We start from the raw sequence: 6,752 nt of genomic DNA, 5'->3' as shown, positions 1-6,752 counted from the left end.
ATGACTACTTGCCAATGATACTGTAGAAGGGACTCTTGTTCAAGACTAAATGGTCTCTTACATCCTCTCCAACTCTTAGATCTCGTGAAGTTGTATTTTTAGTACTCAGAGAAGTCATTTTTTAAGTAGCCCTTTCCAGGTTTGCGTTTTGTTAGATAACCAGGTATTTGGTGGAGAAAAATTTTCTTTGGCAACTTAGTGACATGGATATTGCTTGAATCCCTAGGTAGCCACCTTAAAGTTATGGGGATTTTTATGCTTTTCTTTATACTCCTAGCACTTAGGAAACACCTGGCACATAGTAGGCACTGATCTAATGCTTGCTGGCTTGGCAAGCTTTTTGAAGTCAGGGACTGTGTCTGGTCCATCTCATTATTACTTCGTTCCTCCTCCTCCTTTTTCCCACCAGAACTGAGCACAAGGCTCTGCATGGAATAGAATCTCGGAACTGGGAGTGAAGAGGTTATCTCTTCCAGCCTTCATCTGAAGCATCTTGGATTCCCTAAAACATTTGATACAAGGGGTCCCCTAGCCTCTGGATGAGGATGCCTTTTGCTGAAAAGGAAAGGTCACAGGCTTTGGAGTCAGAAGACTTGGGTTTGAATCCCAGGTTTGCTCAAGTTTACTCAATGCCAATTCAAACTTTTAAAAACATGCCACTTTTAAAAAAAAAGTTCTGTTTGTATGCTCACATAATATATACACATATTATGTATGTACACATATATGCTATACAAGTATGTAAAATAAAGATTCCAGGAGCTTTTTATTAAAATTAATATGAACTTAACAATCATCAATAAACAGTAACATTCTAATACATAAAGAACAAAAAAGAGGATTGTGTGTGAAACCATGGACTTGTTGGGTATGTATTTTTTAATGAGTACATTAAATTTAACAAGATAGTAAGAAAGTTGCCCTGTATCCCCTTCTGAATTTTTTTTCTTTTGTATATTTTTTAAATGTTTTACTGATGCTTACTTAAAGCTTTTCAGGCTTAGAAAGATGTGCTTTATTGACATAGCTTTCATGAAAACTGGATCACCCTCACACTGTAAGGGGGCGCCTAAAATAGAGCTGCTTTTTTGGAATAAAAAGTTGAGTGCCTGTTTTTATGTAAGTTGCTTTCACTGCTTAAGTGATGGTGGTGCTCTAAACAAGAATTAATGTTTAAAAGTGCTATGCCATGGTAAATACAACAGTGTTTGAACAGTTATGAGATTTTGGTCTTCACAAAGTCACAGAATCCCAGAATTGGAAGGGAACCCAGAGGCCATCCAGTTCAATCCCTATTCAAATAAGAATCCACCCTATAGCAGCATAGTTAACAAATTGTTGTTCAGCCTTTGTTTGAAGACTTCCAGGAGGAGAAACCACGCCACTTGGGAAAACTTTAACTGTAAGTAGTTTTCTATTTGAAGCCTAAATTTAAATTTGTTTCCCCAATATCAACCAATATATAATATGAACTTGGGCCCTTCACCATCCTTGTTTCTCTTCTCTGGACATTCTAGCTCATTCCCTCCATAAAATGTAGTGTTCAGAACTGACCAGAATGTGATTTGATCAAGGAAGGTCCTGTCACCTCTATAAACATCACTGTGCCTCCCAGTGCAAGCCAGGGTCATATTGGCTTTTTTAGATACTATATGGCCCTTTTCACATTGAGTTTTCTGGATACTAAAGTCCTCAGATCTTAGACAACTTGATACCTAATTGTGTCTTCCCCAACTTGTATTTGAGAAATCAATTTTTTAATCCAAGTGTGTAAGGCATTAACCCTGTTCCAGACTGCTGGGATCTTTTCGGTTACTGAATGTTTTATCTATTGCTCCTAACTTTGTGTCATCTCCAAATCTGATAAGTATGCTACCTATTCATTTAAGTCACTGACAAAAATAACACAGGGTCAAGCACAGATCTCTGTGGAACTCTATTAGAGTTTTGCCAAGTTGAAATCAGCCACTAAAGGCTGTTCTAATAGAGTCACATAACTCTGTTATTGTCTACTAGTCAAGTGATTTCCTAAATTTATACTACCACATTCTTCTGACCAACTATTCTAGTAACCCTGTCAAAAAAATAGAAATAAGATTTGTCTGTATGATATGACTTCTTTGTGAAGCCATGCTGATTCTTTGTGATCATTGCTTCTGTTTCTAGATGTTAAGTAACTCTTTAATAACATCCTAAAGTTTTGCTGGGAATCAAAGTCAAGCTTTCTGGCTTACAGCTTGATCTCCTCCCTTTAAAAAAATAGTATCCTAGAATGTAGTCCCCCTAGATTTTGTGGCTTAAACTCATTTAGGGTAGCTAGGTGCCTTGTTTCTATCTCCCTACTCACCTTTGGTATTAACTCCCTTTTAGCCATTTTTGTTCTTTCCAATCCAAAGTTCATTCTTTTTGGCAGAGAAAATAGAAACAGAATTGAGCATTCTCTGTTGCCCATTATCGTTGTGCCATATACTTCAAACGGAAGTCCTATATCTTTTTAGATCTTCATTTTACCCCAACACCTCTAAAAAGCCAAAAACTTTTCATTATTCCTCAACTTTTTTTACCAAGTATCAGCTCATTATAAGCTTTGACATCCCTGACATTCATAAGTGAATATGGCATATTTTACATTCATTCCCATATTTTTTTAAAAAACATTTAATATCTAAGATATATAGACAATTGATAGAAATGTATGATAACAAAAGCCATTCCCCAAAACAAAAGGATTATGAACAGACAGTTCTCAAGAAAAATCTCAAACTATTGATATCCACATGAAAGGATGGTCCAAATCACTAGAGAAACGCAAATCAAAACAACCAGCAACTCAACCAGCAAATTGGCAAAGATGAAAAAAGATGGGAATAATTAACACTAGAAATGTTATGAAAAGGTAGATGCTGTGAATTGAAGCAACAGTTCAAGTAACTTAAGTGCCCATACACGTTGCTCACTACTAGGTTTATACCAAAGGGAGTCAATGACAAGAAAGATCCCCCATATGCTAAAATATAACAGCCTTTTTAATAACAAAGAACTAGAAACAAAGTAGACGCTTGCCAGTTGGGGAATGACTGAATAAATTTTGGTACATGAAAGAAATGGTAAGCAGAAGAGGTATATCATCCTTATTTTACAGAGGGGAAAGCTAATGCCCAGAGAAATTAAATTACCTTTCCCAAAGTCACATAAATATTAAGTAGCCCGGCTAGAATGAACATACAGATCTTAGTTCTAATTAACATCGACTATTCACTTGAAATTTTTAAATTGATTGAAAAACTTTACATTTAAAAAACTATTTTAAAGCTTCAGTGGATATGTGATTTCATCAACGTGGGCATTCTTTCCATGGTACTGATTGTCACCCACCCATGTGACTTTTGTCCAGGTCTTCCCAAATATCATCCACAAAGATTCCACCTGAAGCACTAGAAACTCTTCAAACCCTTTTTTATATTTGGTGTGTGTCAGTGTAATATCCAACTGTCCATCTGTTAATTTCTCATCCATGACACCTTGTGACCAGCCCATCCTCTTTTGCACTCATACATACCTTCAGTATCTTTTGCCACAGTCACTTCTTACAAATCATTGGAAATAAGCTACAGTCTACTTATGGCAGGGATTTTTAATTTTCTTTGTGTCATGGACCCCATCGACAGCCTAGTGAAGCTCCTGTACCCCTTCTCAGAATAACGTTCCTAAATACATAAAATAAAATATATAGGATTACAGTGTATTTATATTTGCTCAACTGCTTTTTTTCCTTTTTTTTTTATTCTTTGTTTCAAGAGCTGGTTGTCTGGGTAGGGGAGAGAGCAGGTATAGAGATAGGTAGGTAGGTAGGTAGGTAGGTAGGTAGATAGATAGATAGATAGATAGATAGATAGATAGATAGATAGATAGATAGATAGATAGATGATGTAAAAACAAAAGGTATCGAAATTTTAAAATCTGATTTATAAACATTCTCTAAAATTGCAACATGTTAGATCTGGAAAGGATGTTAGAAGTTCAACTTTCTCATTTTAGAGATGAAGAACTTAGATTTAGAACAGTGAAGTGACTTAGCTAAGGTCACATAGCTAGTGGCAGTTTTATCACTGTTCTATACCTCAGATCCTTATCAGAAATAAACTGATGCAAAGATGTTTTCCCCCTTGACAAGTTCCTTTCTCATGCTAGTTATATTGATTATAGTCAGCCTTTTCCTAATCTTTGGATATATTATTTGTTGCTAGCTTTTTACTATTATAATTAGTGTCTCTATGAATATCCTTCCAGATTAATCTTATAAAATCATTGCTTTTAATCATGGAATTCTGCTATTTATAAACCTACAATGGTTCCCTCATAACAAGTGCATAAAATCCAGTCTCCTCATCCATTCAATGCACTCTACAACCTACGCTTATCCTTATCTTTTAATGTTTAGTATGTATGTAGTTTCTACTTCAGCCATACTTGTACCTCCCCATTTCCTTACACATCCCTTGCTTATTTTTATCTCCAAGCCTTTGTTCAAGCCATTTCATCCCATTTCAAATATAAAATATAATTCTGTTTGGATCACCTAAGAACGTCATTGTTTGGTTTTTAAAGCAGGAGAATACCATGATAGAATCAGTATTTTAGGAATATTCCTCTGTAAAGAATGCACATGGATTGGAGGTAGTATGTTAAAGAATAGTTAAGAAAAGTATTTCAAGTGATAAAGGATATCCAGGTCATAAGGTGATAAGGGCCTCTACTGGTGGGGAGAGGGGAGTGTTATCAGTGGGATCATTGGAATTATTCAAGTAGAGGCTGGATGACTACTTCAATTAATTGAGAAATATTTGTGCAAGTCGTCATCATTTCTCTGATGTCATGGTCTTCTTTGAAAAGGAAGGAGGAATACAACCTGTGAGTTAGACTGAGTTGCCCAAGTGGGGACCCAGCTAGCTGGGTAATTCAGCTCATACTCTCCCTTCTGTCTCTCCTTCTCCTTCCTTTTGGGTTTACTGGCTAGATGTCCTTCCTTTCTTCCTTCGTGAGCCTAACAAGCCCCCAACAGTGAGAAACATGCTCACCTTAAGTGAAGAACAATGCCTGTTGTGAAATCAGGAAAGCCTTTATTACTTTTTACGTCCATTCCCCATGAATAGAGGGGCAGCCTCCTCAGTAAGTTTATGGGACAACTACAACACATTCAGAAAAATGGAGCTTCTTGTACTGTTTTCCGAACTTTGGATCTCCTGCAATACTATCCCCTAACCATGTGACTTTATGTTCTCTCTGACAGGCTCTTCTCACAGCTCCTTGAGCCTGCGCATTAGTTTCTGACTTCTAACCTATCCATGCTAGGTCACAATCCTTATCACCTAAGACTGTGGAAAACAGAAACTTTCTTGTTTCCCGCAAAATCCCCCTTTTTTTAAATTAAAATTTCTGTTTCTGCACCTAAATCCAATAAATACCTCCTCATATTCTTTGCCCTATGAATTCTTCCCTTCATCTCTCTCCCCTTTATATGAATATGGGTAGGGAGCAAAGTTGACCGACTCATTGACAAATTACAAGGGGGCAGTCCCCTTGTTATAAGTACAGATACAGAGATTCAAAAGGAAAAGGTAAGGTTCCATCTCACGCAGCAGTCTGGGCAAGGACAAAGACAAACTAATTAGCCTCAGCCCTTGAGAAGTTTATATATTCTACTGGAGAGGCAACAAAGAGCAGCTAGGTGGCATAGTGGATACAGTGCTAGGAGTCAGGAAGACTTCTCTTCCTGAGTTCAAATCTGGCCTCAGATACTTAATAGCTGTGCAACCCTGGGCAAGTCATTTAACTCTGCCTCAGTTTCCTTATCTGTAAAATGAACTGGAGAAGGAAATGTCACACCATTTCCATGTGTTTGCCAAGAAAACCCCCACATGGGGTCATGAAGAGTCAAATATGACTGAAATGACTGAACAACAACAAGGAGGCAATATGTTCATACATGTCAAGGAATTGTAGAGGGATTCATTGTTTCAGGTAGTAGGGGGATGATAAACTACCTTTGAGAAACCTTTCAACCTTGTTATTCTACAAATCTATGAACTAATGTTTAGAGGCATTACCAGGAAAGGATGTGTGTCTCCTTTGGAAAGCTTTAAAAAATAGGATTTTTATCTCATTACATGTGTCTAGGACTTGGGTTAAATTCTTTTGAGTCTACACAAGCAAAGGGCAGCATTTGGATATCTGCTTCTAAAAGTTTTGTTCAATCGTCAACAATGCATCACTATTCTTATCAATAAGAACTCATGTTTATATGTGATATTAGGTGTCACTATGCAGCACAAGGGGATCTAATCCCTCCTAACTCTATCCCCCAATAAAAAAAAGGGGGGCTGAATTTAGCCTCTGAGATAGAAGACTTACAGGGTAGTCTTACAGGGAAATTTTAAGTGAGCCCTATAGTTCAGTTTTAGGGCTTAGCAGGGGGGAGTGGTTGATAGGATCATTCATAAAACTAAACTGTGACTCAGTAGCTCCCAAGGAGATCTTATATCCTCCCGTCAGAACTTCAGGGTTCTGACACAGGTAGTCTGTGAAATACAGACCTTCCACCATGCTTACTTTCATCTTAAGTAATGACATGTCTTCAAACAAAGGGAACAAACCACTTTATGAAAGAGAATCAGATTCGCTAGGTGGCGAAGTGGACAGAGCACCTGGCCTCAAGTCAGAAAGAGTATGTACATCAGACACTTACTAGCTGT

The sequence above is a fragment of the Notamacropus eugenii genome, chromosome 5, assembly GCF_028372415.1.
Source record: "Notamacropus eugenii isolate mMacEug1 chromosome 5, mMacEug1.pri_v2, whole genome shotgun sequence".
In the NCBI taxonomy this organism is placed as follows: Eukaryota; Metazoa; Chordata; class Mammalia; order Diprotodontia; family Macropodidae; genus Notamacropus; species Notamacropus eugenii.
Note: the sequence above shows the minus strand (reverse complement) of the source record.